Below are 16,985 nucleotides of genomic sequence, written 5' to 3' on the forward strand. Positions count from 1 at the left end.
TGTCACTGATCACCCCCCCTGTAAGGCTCCATTCAGACGTCCGCATGATTTTTACGGATCCATGGATACATGGATCGGATCCACAGAACGCATGCGGACGTCTGAATGGAGCCTTACAGGGGGGTTATCAATGACAGGGGGTGATCAGGGTAATCAGGGTGATCACCCCCCTGTCACTGATCACCCCCCCCTGTAAGGCTCCATTCAGACATCCGCATGATTTTTTACGGATCCATGGATACATGGATCGGATCCACAAAACGCATGCGGACGTCTGAATGGAGCCTTACAGGGGGGTTATCAATGACAGGGGGTGATCAGGGTAATCAGGGTGATCACCCCCCTGTCACTGATCACCCCCCCTGTAAGGCTCCATTCAGACATCCGCATGATTTTTTACGGATCCATGGATACATGGATCGGATCCACAAAACGCATGCGGACGTCTAAATGGAGCCTTACAGGGGGGTTATCAATGACAGGGGGTGATCAGGGTAATCAGGGTGATCACCCCCCTGTCACTGATCACCCCCCCTGTAAGGCTCCATTCAGACATCCGCATGATTTTTTACGGATCCATGGATACATGGATCGGATCCACAGAACGCATGCGGACGTCTGAATGGAGCCTTACAGGGGGGTTATCAATGACAGGGGGTGATCAGGGTAATCAGGGTGATCACCCCCCTGTCACTGATCACCCCCCCTGTAAGGCTCCATTCAGACATCCGCATGATTTTTTACGGATCCATGGATACATGGATCGGATCCACAGAACGCATGCGGACGTCTGAATGGAGCCTTACAGGGGGGTTATCAATGACAGAGGGTGATCAGGGTGATCAGGGTGATCACCCCCCTGTCACTGATCACCCCCCCTGTAAGGCTCCATTCAGACGTCCGCATGATTTTTTACGGATCCATGGATACATGGATCGGATCCACAGAACGCATGCGGACGTCTGAATGGAGCCTTACAGGGGGGTTATCAATGACAGGGGGTGATCAGGGTAATCAGGGTGATCACCCCCCTGTCACTGATCACCCCCCCTGTAAGGCTCCATTCAGACATCCGCATGATTTTTTACGGATCCATGGATACATGGATCGGATCCACAGAACGCATGCGGACGTCTGAATGGAGCCTTACAGGGGGGTTATCAATGACAGAGGGTGATCAGGGTGATCAGGGTGATCACCCCCCTGTCACTGATCACCCCCCCTGTAAGGCTCCATTCAGACGTCCGCATGATTTTTACGGATCCATGGATACATGGATCGGATCCGTAAAAATCATGCGGACGTCTGAATGGAGCCTGACAGGGGGGTGATCAATGACAGGGGGGTGATCAATGACAGGGGGTGATCAGGGAGTGTATATGGGTGATCACCCGCCTGTCATTGATCACCCCCCTGTAAGGCTCCATTCAGACGTCCGCATGATTTTTACGGATCCATGGATACATGGATCGGATCCGTAAAAATCATGCGGACGTCTGAATGGAGCCTGACAGGGCGGTGATCAATGACAGGGGGTGATCAGGGAGTGTATATGGGTGATCACCCGCCTGTCATTGATCACCCCCCTGTAAGGCTCCATTCAGACGTCCGCATGATTTTTACGGATCCATGGATACATGGATCGGATCCGTAAAAATCATGCGGACGTCTGAATGGAGCCTGACAGGGCGGTGATCAATGACAGGGGGTGATCAGGGAGTGTAGATGGGTGATCACCCGCCTGTCATTGATCACCCCCCTGTAAGGCTCCATTCAGACGTCCGCATGATTTTTACGGATCCATGGATACATGGATCGGATCCGTAAAAATCATGCGGACGTCTGAATGGAGCCTGACAGGGCGGTGATCAATGACAGGGGGTGATCAGGGAGTGTATATGGGTGATCACCCGCCTGTCATTGATCACCCCCCTGTAAGGCTCCATTCAGACGTCCGCATGATTTTTACGGATCCATGGATACATGGATCGGATCCGTAAAAATCATGCGGACGTCTGAACGGAGCCTGACAGGGCGGTGATCAATGACAGGGCGGTGATCAATGACAGGGGGGTGATCAGGGAGTTTATATGGGGTGATCAGGGGTTTATAAGGGGTTAATAAGTGACGGGGGGGGGGTGTAGTGTAGTGTGGTGTTTGGTGGGACTGTACTGACCTACCTGAGTCCTCTGGTGGTCGATCCTAACAAAAGGGACCACCAGAGGACCAGGTAGGAGGTATATTAGACGCTGTTATGAAAACAGCATCTAATATACCTGTTAGGGGTTAAAAAATTCGGATCTCCAGCCTGCCAGCGAACGATCGCCGCTGGCAGGCTGGAGATCCACTCGCTTACCTTCTGTTCCTGTGAGCGCGCGCGCCTGTGTGCGCGCGTTCACAGGAAATCTCGCGTCTCGCGAGAAGACGCGTATATGCGTCCAGGAGGAATAAAGCAACCACCTCCCGGACGCATATACGCGTACGGCGGTCGGGAGGTGGTTAATTTATCTTTGGGTGCCGCCGTGCATGATTACCTGTCATACCATCGCTCTGATTATAATTTGTTTGTATATATAAATGTGTATCTTTTGGGCCTATTTTTCTTAAACTCTCAAGTAAAAGTTATGTTTTAAATACAACTAAGAAATCACTAACCCTGTAGTATATGATCTTCAGAACAACTTACAACTGAGCTGCGTTGCTTAGTTACAAAGCACGTTGGCGCCCCACCATCACGTGGTAAAAGGGGGCGTGTGACTCACCGCAGCCTGGTGAGTGGCGCCAAGGCGGAGCAGCCAGCAGCAGGGACTAAGTCTCCGCCTCCGTTCCGGAGCTAAAGGGATTGGGTGGTGAGTCACGGCCTCACATGACCAGACCACCAGTGACTCACTCACCTTACCTTACACAGCCAGACCAGACCTGCCACTGCTGCGCCAGGAGGGGAGGACTCGGTAGGTAAAGCAAAAAGCACGCATATATATTGACTAAATTTTACATTAGAAATTTAGACCGGTCAGGTCAACAAATTAATAATTAACCCCAGATCCATTCATAAATTAGTGGGGGATTATCATAGAGACAGACGGCCCCAGGAGACATAAGGGGTTGGGTTGGGTTCTCTCTGTCTGCTGCTGAACTGTGGCCTGGGGCCACCACCGGCCACATTTACTAATCTTTGCTCAGGGGGGGCCTCATGGTGTGGACTGGACTGGTCATTTTCACAAAGGAATATAGTTTAACCATTTATGTGCAAAAGAGAAAATAAGAAGTAGGCTCCAATCAGATATCTGGTCTGTGCACATAGACCAAGACTCTTGGTCTATGTGCAGATATCTGATTGGAGCTGACTTGGTGACCTCTTTTTTTCTCTTTTGCACATACCTGTAAACGGTTAAACTATATTCCTTAGTAAAAATGACCAGTCCACACCACACCATGAGGGCCCCCCTGAGCAAAGATTAGTAAATGTGGCCGGTGGTGGCCCCAGGCTACAGTTCAGCAGACAGACAAAGATAATCTCTCTAATAATCCACTAGTAATTTAAATAACCCCATTAGTGGGGGATTATTATAGAGACGGGAGACATAAGGGGTTGGGTTCTCTCTGTCTGCTGAACTGTGGCCTGGCCTGGGGCCACATGGCCGGCCGGCCACATTTACTAATCTTTGCTCAGGGGGGACTGGCATTCCTTTCCTTCTGCGCCCGGCCGTGTGCCCGTACAGCAGTTTACAACCACATATGGGGTGTTTCTGTAAACTACATAATCAGGGCCATAAATATTGAGTTTTGTTTGGCTGTTAACCCTTGCTTTGTAACTGGAAAAAAAAATATTAAAATGGAAAATCTGCCCAAAAAAGTGAAATTTTGAAATTGTATCTCTATTTTCCATTAGTTCTTGTGGAACACCTAAAGGGTTAACAAAGTTTGTAAAATCAGTTTTGAATACCTCGAGGGGTGTACTTTCTTAGATGGGGGTCACTTTCATGGAGTTTATACTCTAGGAGTGCATTAGGGGGCTTCAAATGGGACATTGTGTAAAAAAAAAAACAGCCCAGCAAAATCTGCCTTCCAAAAACCGTATGACATTCCTTTCCTTCTGCGCCCTGCCATGTGCCTGTACAGTAGTTTACGACCACATATGGGGTGTTTCTGTAAACTACAGAATCAAGGCCATAAATATTGAGTTTTGTTTGGCTGTTAACCCTTGCTTTGTAACTGGAAAAAAATATTAAAATAGAAAATCTGCCAAAAAAGTGAAATTTTGAAATTATATCTCTATTTTCCATTAATTTTTGTGGAACACCTAAAGGGTTAACAGTGTTTCTAAAATCAGTTTTGAATACCTTTAGGGCTGTTTCACACGAGTGAGTCCATTGCGGGAATCACGCTCTGTGTGTGAGTGTGATCCTCTGCTCTGGACTTGCAGGAGCGCACGGCACTATCATGATTTATAATTCTATGTGTCTCTGCATGGCCTTTTTTTCCACAGAATCATAGTGACATAAAGCTGTCACTATGATTCTGTAGAAATAAGGTCAAGCAGAGGCACATAGCATTATAAATCATGATAGTGCCGTGCGCACCTGCAAGACCAGAGCAGAGGATCACACTCACACATGGAGCGTGATTCCCGCAATGGACTCACTCGTGTAAAACAGCCCTTAGGGGTGGTTTTTGGGTGGTTTCTATTATGTAAGCCTCGCAAAGTGACTTCAGACCTGAACTGGTCCCTAAAAATTGGGTTTTTGAAAATTTCTGAAAAATTTCAAGATTTGCTTCTAAACTTCTAAGCCTTGTAACATCCCCCAAAAAATAAAATATCATTCCCAAAATGATCCAAACATGAAGTAGACATATGGGGAATGTAAATTAATAACTATTTTTGGATGTATTACTATGTATTATAGAAGTAGAGAAATTGAAACTTGGAAATATGCAATTTTTTTTTTTTTAAATGGTAAATTTTGTATTTTTTTTATAAATAAAAATTATTTTTTTTAACTTCATTTTATCAGTGTCATGAAGTACAATATGTGACGAATTAACAGTCTCAGAATGGCCTGGATAAGTCAAAGCGTTTTAAAGTTATCACCACTTAAAGTGACACTAGTCAGATTTGCAAAAAATGGCCTTAAGGTGAAATAAGGCTGTGTCCTAAAGGGGTTAACAGATGAAGTAAGTATTTGGACGACAACATATGAGATTTACACAATGCTTCTTAAATCGTTATGCAGCTTCTACTGGGTATGGAAATGCTCTAAACATAAATGTTAGCTAATGTACTGGCACATTACAGTGCTCCGAAAGAAAGAAGTGCCATTTGGCACTTGGAACATGGATGTTGCTGTAATGGTTATTGGGTGCTATATCATATTTGCAGAGACCCTGAGGTACAAGTATAGTGGAAGCGCTCAAAAGTTACCTAACTTTAGAATTTACAGTATGCCTCTTGAGGTATTTATGAGGGGGTAAAGTGATCATTTTATTTTAGCACCACAGATACAGTATATTGCAGAAATAATTGAGCAGTGGACAGCACAAAATGAAAATTGCAGGTTTTCTATAGATATGGTGTTTCCATTCCCAGTATGCTGTGCCATTGCCATCTGAGACAAATCAATTGTTAGGCGGGTTTTACTAGGTACAGAAATGCCATAAACGTGGATGTAAACTGTTGTTTGGGTACGCTGCATGGTTTAGAAGGAGAGAAAAACACTTTCTAGCTTTTGCAGCACAGATTTTGTTGGATTTGTTTACATGCGCCATGTTGTTTTCCTACTGCTTCTGTGGAACTAATACGGCTATTTTCTGAGAACCATACATTTTTTATTTGATGTTTTTGCAAAATATGTTGCCATTTTCATTGGCCCAATTTTGGGGTATATACAAAATCCCTTTTTACAGTAGTTCGCTTTTTGGGTACACCATGCACCACGTGGAAAAAATATGCTAACTTTATTGTGCTGGTCAATACAATTACAGAAATGCCAATTTTATATAGTTTTTCCTTTGTTTTGCTAAATTGACACAATAAAAGCATTTTTTTATTATGTCTTTGTATTGCCACTTTCTCAGTGGCATATTTTTTTAGTTTTCTGGTGATGGTCTTGTGTCAGGGCTTGTGTAGGATCAGGTGATGTTTTTGTTGGTCCTATTTTGGGGGAGATATGACTTTTTGATCACTTGATATATTTTTTGGGGAGGCAAGGTGACCAAAAGTCATAGGAATCACCATGCGTGAAAACACCCATACTATCAAAATTTAAAAATATTTGTCCCATATGGAAAACAGAGTAACTGAAAAAAATATCAAAATGGGCAATTCACTGTTTTTTGGTCACTTCTCCTCTCACAATTTTTTTTATAAAAAGTGATCGAAAAGTCATATGCACTCCAAAATGGTATAAATGAAAAGTACAGATCACCCAGCAAAAAATGAGCCCTCACACAGCTGCATACTATACACTTCACTACACAAAAGTTATAGGAGTCAGAATATGGCGACGAAAAGAAAAAACATTTTTCTTTCAAGGATTTTATTTTTTTCAGTATAGAAATGGAAGAAAAGCTATACATATGTGGCATCGCAATAATCATACTGACCTGAAGAATGAGTTTTACAGTATAGGGAACACCTTAAAACCAAAATCAATAGAATTTTTTTCCAGCTTTCCACTATATGGTATGAAATATTAAATGGTGGAATTAGTGCAACTTGTCCCGCAAAAATAAACAGCCCTCAAACTGCTATGTAAACAGAAAAATAAGTTATGGTCCCAGAAAGACAGGGAATGAAAAATAAAAACAAAAAACTGCTGTGTCTGAAAGGGCTAAAGAAGAGTGCAGTGTAGTGTAGTTATCAATAGAAAATACAGTTTGTCAACCTGATTTTTGATAGACCCTTTGAAGCCACTTTAAAACTAACTATTTGCGCTATCATTGCTCCTGTTCTGAGGTCCACATTATTATAATTATTCTATTTGATAATCCTATAGATAGCATAAACTTAGACAGTTTGTCTAGACATGTACCAAGTTTAGCACAGTGGCTCAGGTTGTAGTGGTCTTGCTATTTGGGGTCATTAATTGCTCGATTTACATTACATTGTGGCCATTTCCCTACCCAAAAAAAGTTTTGTATATTTATTTTTATCATACACTTCAATTGTTTGGGTTACTTTAGCTTGTGAGGAAGTAGTCATGTATCTTGACGGGCACCATATTTCATCCTAGAAAAGGACACTCAAATCAGTTTTCTGTTTAAAAATTATTTTTGTCAGAGGATTGAACAGAGAATCAAAAGATTAATCTTCAAACAGATGGCAGTTTGATTTTGTTTACATATTTAAATCTATAAGCTGCAGATGGTGTGAAATTGATCAGGTTGCGGTAAATAATTTCAAGCGCTAAGTATTCATTTCTGCCACCCAAATGTGCCAGTCTCCAAAATTTACATCAATCTTCATACAACAGTGACATGAATGATATTAAAGTTGGACTAAAAATCATTCAAAAGAGAAAAAAAATAACTGTTTCAGTGGACATTTTTACAGTTTATGAACCAATTTCACCCACAAAGAGGAAGAATATTGTGTAATAATAATTCTGTACCAAAAGACATTATGTTGCTAGTGATAATGTATTACTGAAAATCATTATAATTGTATTTACACTGAGCTCCCATGAATTATATTCTGTGGTAGAATGTTATTTGGTGTCACATCGTGACATCGCATCCCACTGCAACTAGTGATGATCGAGCATGCTTGGCGGAACAGGCTGAGTACCGTATGTACTCGACCGCCATGTTCAAGTCTCCTCCCCGCACGTTTCTTGTCTGCTTCTTGGCTACTGGCATTACAGTGAATGGCTGGCCAAAATGCGTCATCGGGTGCTATAAAGCACCCGATGACGCATATTCGGCTCATTCGTAGTCAGGGAGAGCTGAGCATAGGAAGCGCCAGAAAGTGTAGGGAGTGTAATTCAATATTTTTTTTTCTGTACCAAAATGTTTCAGAGACCCAAAAGTCCTTGTAAGGACTATTGTGTGTGACAGTAGCAATATATGTTTGTAGCGCAACCGGCGCTAAATTGCTCAGTGTTAGGCCTCATGCACACGACCGTTGTGTGCATCCGTGGCCGTTGTGCCGTTTTCCATTTTTTTCGCGGACCCATTGACTTTCAATGGGTCCGTGGAAAAAAAATAATCGGAAAATGCACAGTTTTGAAGCCGAGACCGTGATCCGTGTATCCTGTCCGTCAAAAAAATATGACCTGTCCTATTTTTTGGACGGACAACGGTTCACGGACCCATTCAAGTCAATGGGTCCGTGAAAGAACACGGATGCACACAAGATTGGCATCCGTGTCCGTGATCCGTGGCCGTAGGTTACTTTCATACAGACGGATCCGAAGATCCGTCTGCATAAAAGCTTTTTCAGAGCTGAGTTTTCACTTCGTGAAAACTCAGATCCGACAGTATATTCTAACACAGAGGCGTTCCCATAGTGATGGGGACGCTTCAGGTTAGAATATACTAAAAGAACTGCGTACATGACTGCCCCCTGCTGCCTGCCAGGTGCTGCCAGGCAGCAGGGGGCAGACCCCCCCCCTGTAGTTAACACATTGGTGGCCAGTGCGGCCGCCCCCCCCCCCACCCTCCCCTGTAGTTAACTCATTGGTAGCCAGTGGGCCCCCCCCCCTCCCTCCCCTGTAGTTAACTCATTGGTAGCCAGTGGGCCCACCTCCCTCCCCTGTAGTTAACTCGTTAGTGGCCTGTGGGCCCCCCTCCCTCCCCCTCCTAATTAAAATCTCCCCCCCTATAATTGGTGGCAGTGGAGAGTACTGATCGGAGTCCCAGTTTAATCGCTGGGGCTCCGATCGGTAACCATGGCAACCAGGACACTACTGCAGTCCCGGTTGCCATGGTTACTTAGCAATTTGTAGAAGCATCATATTTACCTGCGAGCTGCGATGTCTGTGTCCGGCCGGGAGCTCCTCCTACTAGTAAGTGACAGGTCTGTGCAGCGCATTGCCTAATGATCTGTCACTTACCAGTAGGAGGAGCTCCCGGCCGGACACAGACATCGCAGCTCGCAGGTAAGTATGATGCTTCTACAAATTGCTAAGTAACCATGGCAACCGGGACTGCAGTAGCGTCCCGGTTGCCATAGTTACCGATCGGAGCCCCAGCGATTAAACTGGGACTCCGATCGGTACTCTCCACTGCCACCAATGATAAGGGGGGAGATTTTAATTAGGAGGGGGAGGGAGGGGAGAGGGCCCACTGGGCACCAACGAGTTAACTACAGGGGAGGGAGGGGGGGCCCACTGGCCACCAACGAGTTAACTACAGGGGAGGGAGGGGAGGTCCACTGGCCACCAACGAGTTAACTACTGGGGAGGGAGGGGGGGCCCACTGGCCACCAACAAGTTAACTACAGGGGAGGGAGGGGGGCCCACTGGCCACCAATGAGTTAACTACAGGGGGAGGGGGGGGGGCCGGCCGCACTGGCCACCAATGAGTTAAAAACAGGGGGAAGTCATGTACACAGTTTTTTAGTATATTCTAACCTGAAGCATCCCCATCACCATGGGAACGCCTCTGTGTTAGAATATACTATCGGATCTGAGTTTCACGATGTAACTCATATCCGACAGTATATTCTAACATAGAGGCGTTCCCATGGAGATGGGTACGCTTCAGTTAAAATATACCATCGGATTGGAGAAAACTCTGATCCGATGGTATAAAAGGGACTCCTGACTTTACATTAAAAGTCAATGGGGGACGGATCCGTTTGCAATTGCACCATATTGTGTCAACGTCAAACGAATCCGTCCCCATTGACTTGCATTGTAATTCAGGACGGATCCGTTTGGCTCCGCACGGCCAAGCGGACACCAAAACGACTTTTTTTCATGTCCGTGGATCCTCCAAAAATCAAGGAAGACCCACGGACAAAAAAACGGTCACGGATCACGGACCTACGGACCCCGTTTTTGCGGACCGTGAAAAAATACTGTCGTGTGCATGAGGCCTTAAGGAGAGCTGTGCATAGGAAGGGACAGACAGTGTAGGGAGTGTAATAGGAAGATTTTTATACAAAAAACTTTTCAGAGACCCAAAATTCCTTTTAAGGACTATTGTGTGTGACAGCAGCAATATATATTTTTATTGTATCCTGCGATAAATACCGTGTAATAGGCCGCTGTGGACAGTTAAAAAATTTGCTGTTTAAAGTGTGTGCATCCCTAAAATATCAGTGACATCCAGTGTACTATTTCAATAGACAAGGTCCGCTGTGGACAGTGAGAATAGCTGCGCCACATCTCCAGTGTACAGTGTGCGCATCCAAAAAATGTGACATCCAGTGTAATTTTTCCGTAGACGTCAGCTTCTGACAGTGACCTTACCAGGGCACATCTTCAGTGTAATGTGTGCGCTACAAAACATTTTCTGTGACATACATTGTACTTTTTCCGTAGACGGTATCTCCTGCGGACAGTTAAATTATCCGCTCCACATCTCCTGTGTAAAGTGTGCACATCCTAAAAATATCTGTGACATCCAGTGTACTATTTCAATAGACAGTGTCCGCTGTGGACAGTGAGAATAGCTGCGCCACATCTCCAGTGTACAGTGTGCGCATCCCAAAAATTTCTGTGACATCCAGTGTACTTTTTCCATAGACGTTCTCCGCTTCTGACAGTGACCTTACAAGGGGCACATCTTCAGTGTAACGTGTGCGCTTTGAAACATTTTCTGTGACATACAATGTACTTTTTCCGTAAACGGTGTCCGCTTCTGACAGTGACCATACCAGGGCCACATCTGCAGTGTAACGTCTGCGCTTCAAAAATGTATCTGTGACATACAATGACATTTTTCCGTAATCAGTGTCCACATCTGACAGTGACCTTACCAGGGCCACATCTGCAGTGTAATGTGTGCGCTTCAAAAATTTATCTGTGACATACAATGTAATTTTTCCGTAGACAGTGTCCACTTCTGACAGTGACTATACCAGGGCCGCATCTGCAGTGTAACGTCTGCGCTTCAAAAATTTATCTGTGACATACAATGTAATTTTTTTTAGACAGTGTCTGCTTATGACAGTGACCTTACCAGGGCCACATCTGCAGTGTAAAACGTACGCTTCAAAAATGTATCTGTAACATACAATAAAAAATTTCCGTAGACGGTGTCCGCTTCTGACAGTGAGCTTACTAGGGCCAAATCTGCAGTGTAATGTGTGCGCTTCAAAAATTTATCTGACATACAGTGTAATTTTTCCATAGACGGTGTCTGCTTCTCACAGTGACCTTACCAGGGCCACATCTGCAGTGTAACGTGTGCGCTTCAAAAATGTATCTTTGACATACAATGTAATTTTTCCGTAGCCGGTGTCCACTTCTGACAGTGACCTTACCATGGCCATATCTGCAGTGTAATGTGAGCGCTTTAAAAATGTATCTGTGACATACAATGTAATTTTTCCGTAGCCGGTGTCCATTTCTGACAGTGACCTTACCAGGGCCTTATCTGCAGTGTAACCCGTGCACCTCAAAAATGTATCTGTGTCATACAGTGTACTTTGTCAGCATTGAAACCATTCTCCCCCAGGAACCCAAAGATTTTGGTTTCCCGGAAGCAGCTCAGCGGGTCATAAGAATAATGCCTCCGGATCATTGGTCGTCATTGTTTATGGTCGGAACTAAGATGGAATCTGATAGTCTTCGAGCCTCTTACTTTCGTTTTTCATTAATGAAAACATTCTTGGCAAATGCTTTTGCTTTGGTTCGTCTTGCACCGGTCCAAGAATTTCACCTCTAGCGGCCCAATACGGATTTGCCCGGCCGTCACTCTGAATCATGGCCCCAGTTCCGAAAACCAACAAAATAGAGTCCTATTCCATTATTCCTAGCTGAAGTATTCAGGCGACCCGGCCTGCTTTGAATACTGTAAATTGTTTCAATGGTTAGCTAAGCAGCAGGCCCTCGAACATAATGTTTTAGAGGGTCAGATCACCTGCAGGCCCTCAAATATAATCTTTTAGAGGGTCAGCTCACCTGCAGACCCTCACTTACAATCTATTAGAGGGTCAGCTCACCATCAGGCCTTCACCTACAATCTTTTACAGGGTCAGCTCATCTGCAAGCCCTCACCTAATTATAACTAATAGGTAATTTGCATGCATGCTACCTTGCTTGGATGTGGTAGCCGTAGCAGTTTCTCAGGCTCCCTTTCCGGAATCGAACACTGATTCCCTCTTGCCCGTTGTCACCGTGGTTGGCGCTTAAAATAACATCGAAAGTTGATAGGGCTGACATCCGAATGGATTGTCGCTGTCACGGGGACGTGCGATCGGCCCCAGGTTATCTAGAGTCACCAAAGCGGCAGCAGGCCCTCACCCATAATGTTTTAGATGGTCAGATCAGCAGACGCTTGCTCCAAATATTTTTGAGGGTCACCAGCAGGCCATCAATCATCATTTTTAAAGGCTGTGTATGATGCCATCCGTTATGTGTAACAAAGGGTGTATTGGAGTGCTGGTTCCTTGTAATTTTTGGCAGCCCTTTCACTTAGTGCATAGGCTTTATGAGTGTAGTAGTCCCACTACCTGAACAATTGTACCACAATGTGTATGATGCCCTCCTTTATGTGATATACAGGTTGTATCGGAGTGCCTCTTCCTTGTAATTTTTAGCAGCACTTGCACTTCATATACAAGTAAATATACAGGAAAGAATGTTTCCTAACAATGTTTCCTCTAAAATCGATATTATCTTCGGTTTTGTGCGTATTATTGTCAGTCTGTAAAAGTGGCGTACTACTCGGACAACATCGTTCCCAGCAGCGACCTCGGAGTCCAAGATGTATCCAGACATCCTCCCCATGCTGTTCCCAAACTATTTTGGTGGTGTTTCCATCAATTTCTGACCTTTTCTTATGAACCAAGCACCCTCCCCTCTTCAGAGCAGTGCATGCCTGGTTTAATGCTCGGGTTCTCCCATTAACTTCCATTATTCGAGCACCCGAGCATCCCGATGTGTTCGGCCCGAGCCCCCAAGCACTATGATGCTCGATCAACACTAACTGCAACCAATACAGAAATATTTTGTCACACCTTAAAAAAATGACTGCAGGCAATGTAACAATCAAGTTAATATAGTTTTTTTTTACCTGAAGGAACCTGGAAGTCACATATAAACATTATTTAATATATAATTCACTTAAACTAATTAATATTGCATTAAGTGTACATTATATCCAAAAGTTTCCTTGCATATGTAAGCTATCTATCCACACCCTTACTTGCCCCAACTTTTGTTTGACAGTTGCCCCTTATCATAATTTACAACTATTTGTTTCCCTCTATAAGGAAACAGAGCCTAGTGCTGATCACAAATATATTAAGGTATCCTGAATTAAACCTCGGGACTGCATTCAGTTCCGAAAACCATAATAATAACCACTACTTACATTTCAGCTAGCATGTACTTCCTATAATTGATCAAGTCAATTACTTAAATGGGGCCGCATGGAATTTCCAGGGACCTTGCACTGAAACATCTATAAAGTGAGGACATGTAGAAGGAGCATCTGAGAAAGATCATCTGTCAGTTTAATGGGACCCACACAGAGAGGCTTCTATTCTGAATTCACCACAAATATTCCACATTATTATAATTATTATTTTGCAATAGGGGATAAATATACAGTTGCAAGAAAAAGTATGTGAACCCTTTGGAATCATATGGATTTCTGCACAAATTGGTCATAAAATGTGATCTGATCTTCATCTAAGTCACAACAATAGACAATCACAGTCTGCTTAAACTAATAACACACAAAGAATTAAATGTTACCATGTTTTTATTGAACACACCATGTAAACATTCACAGTGCAGGTGGAAAAAGTATGTGAACCCCTAGACTAATGACATCTCCAAGAGCTAATTGGAGTGAGGTGTCAGCCAACTGGAGTCCAATCAATGAGATGAGATTGGAGGTGTTGGTTATAGCTGCCCTATAAAAAACACACACCAGTTCTAGGTTTGCTTATCACAAGAAGCATTGCCTGATGTGAATGATGCCTCGCACAAAAGAGCTCTCAGAAGACCTACGATTAAGAATTGTTGACTTGCATAAAGCTGGAAAGGGTTATAAAAGTATCTCCAAAGCCTTGCTGTTCATCAGTCCACGGTAAGACAAATTGTCTATAAATGGAGAAAGTTCAGCACTGTTGCTACTCTCCTTAGGAGTGGCCGTCCTGTAAAGATGGCTGCAAGAGCACAGCGCAGACTGCTCAATGAGGTGAAGAAGAATCCTAGAGTGTCAGCTAAAGACTTACAAAAGTCTCTGGAATATTCTAACATCCCTGTTAGCGAATCTACGATACATAAAACACTAAACAAGAATGGATTTCATGGGAGGATACCACAGAGGAAGCTACTGCTGTCCAAAAAAAAAACATTGCTGCACGTTTACAGTTTGCACAAGAGCACCTGGATGTTCCACAGCAGCACAGGCAAAATATTCTGTGGACAGATGAAACCAAAGTTGAGTTGTTTGGAAGAAACACACAACACTATGTGTGGAGAAAAAGAGGCAAGCACACTGACATCAAAACCTCATCCCAACTATGAAGTATGGTGGTGGGGGCATAATGGGTTTGGGGCTGCTTTGCTGCGTCAGGTCCTGGACGGATTGCTATCATCAAAGGAAAAAATTAATTCTTAAGTTTATCAAGACTTTTTGCAGGAGAACTTAAGGCCATCTGTCCACCAGCTGAAGCTCAACAGAAGATGGGTGTTGCCACAGGACAACGACCCAAAGCATAGAAGTAAATCAACAACAGAATGGCTTAAACAGAAGAAAATATGCCTTCTGGAGTGACCTAGTCAGAGTCATGACCTCAACCTGATTGAGATGCTGTGGCATGACCTCAAGAAAGAGATTCACACCAGACATCCCAAGAATATTGCTGAACTGAAACAGTTCTGTAAAGAGGAATGGTCAAGAATTACTACTGACTGTTGTGCACGTCTGATCTACAACTACAAGAAATATTTGGTTGAAGTTATTGCTGCCAAAGGAGGCTCAACAAGTTATTAAATCCAAGGGTTCACATACTATTTCCACCTGCACTGTGAATGTTTACATGGTGTGTTCAAAAAAAACATTGTAACATTTAATTTTTTGTGTGTTATTAGTTTAAGCAGACTGTGATTGTCTATTGTTGTGGCTTAGATGAAGATCAGATCACATTTTATGACCAATTTGTGCAGAAATCCATATAATTCCAAAGGGTTCACATACTTTTTCTTGCAACTGTATATATATATATATATATATATATATATATATAGTGTAAACTTACTGACTTAGCACAATTATGCCTTCCATTCCTCATAAGTGCTTGCTTGGCAGAGGAGGTAAGAATTGTATTTACATGCAGTAATCATCTCCTCTGCATGGTGAAAAGTGATTGGTGTTGAGATTGCTCTTCGTCATATAGAATCATTGTTTCTGGGCAGCAGATCCATGATTATATACTGTGTCTAAGAAGGTGAGCATAAACAGTTGCTGCCTCAGTAGTGGAAGCAGAGCCTCTGTCGCAGTGGCATGACTTAAGGTGTTTTTCACCCAGGGGTGGATCCTTTCTCTGGCACCCCCCGCCCAATACTTTCACAAATTGTGTCCCCCACTGTAGTATTTCCCTCATTGTGCACCCTTCATAGTAGTTATGTCTAGATATCTGTTCCCTAATAATATCTACATTGTGGCCCCCAACGGTAGTTATGTTCATATTGTGCCCTCTCACAGTATTTATGCCCTTATTGTACAACCTTCACAGTAGTTATGCCCATTGTGCACACTTCATAGTAGTAATGCCCATTGTGCCCTCTTCACAGTAGTAAATCCATCTGTGCTTCCTCTGTGTTAATAAAACAAAAACACAGTAACTACTGACCTTGTCCAGTTCCTGATGCTCAGATCAAGCTCTCGTCGTACAGCACTATGTGGGAGGAGCACAGACAGATTCCCAGACTGAAGGATCCTCCCACACAGGCCAGCAGAGCAATCTGTACCTGCAGGCTAAATGGTGGAGCAGGAAGCAGAAGGCTCCATGCTTCACCATTCAGTGCACTGGCATAAAGAAGAGAAGGAGCGTGGGGAGTTGGGTGGTCAGTGAGTGACAGGACTGCAGCTCCCTGGCGCTCCAGCAATTCGATCTACATTGATGGTAGCGCTCATCTCTTGTGGCACCCCCCTGACAACGGACACCTGAGGCAGATTGCAAAACCCCACGACCCTCCCTTGACAAGCCACTGCTCTGCCATTGCACCGCTACTAGGAGCAGTGGTGCAGGCGCAAGATTTTTACGGCTGACCCAGATTTCTGGCCCTGTTAATCAAGTGGAAGTGAAAATGTCCTTTGTTTTGTGAACACCTGCTCACAGGTGCAAAACCCTGGTTGATGAGACAAATCGATTCTTACAAATCAATTTGCTCATGTATACTTCTATACCTATATGCAAATCTATGCTGGTTACACCATTCTTGTGTAGACAGATGAAATCAATTAGCGTTACAACTGAGCCTAATAGTGCTGGTGCATCAATTTTACATCAATTTAAATTTAGCAGGCAATTATCAGAAACTAACAAAAAAATCCCCATAATCGCCAAGGAGACGAGAGCTGCATTTACATGCAGCAATTGTCTCAACTGTTTAGGGACAAGCAATTTTCACAGCAAGACCGTATCCTCAGACAGCTGTTTACTCAGGCAAATCTGCTGAACAGAAACAATTATTTTGGGTGCTAGCTGAAAGACAAAATAACCCAATGAATGAACAATTGGTCTTTCACTGGGTGATCACTAACAGTAATGGCCAGTTCGCAGTGTTCGCCTGCAAAAACATGCGATCTGCCATCTTAACTGACAAGTCCAGCGAGACACAGGTAAGTCCTTACAT

The sequence above is a fragment of the Bufo gargarizans genome, chromosome 2 (genome assembly GCF_014858855.1).
Source record: "Bufo gargarizans isolate SCDJY-AF-19 chromosome 2, ASM1485885v1, whole genome shotgun sequence".
Taxonomy (NCBI): Eukaryota; Metazoa; Chordata; class Amphibia; order Anura; family Bufonidae; genus Bufo; species Bufo gargarizans.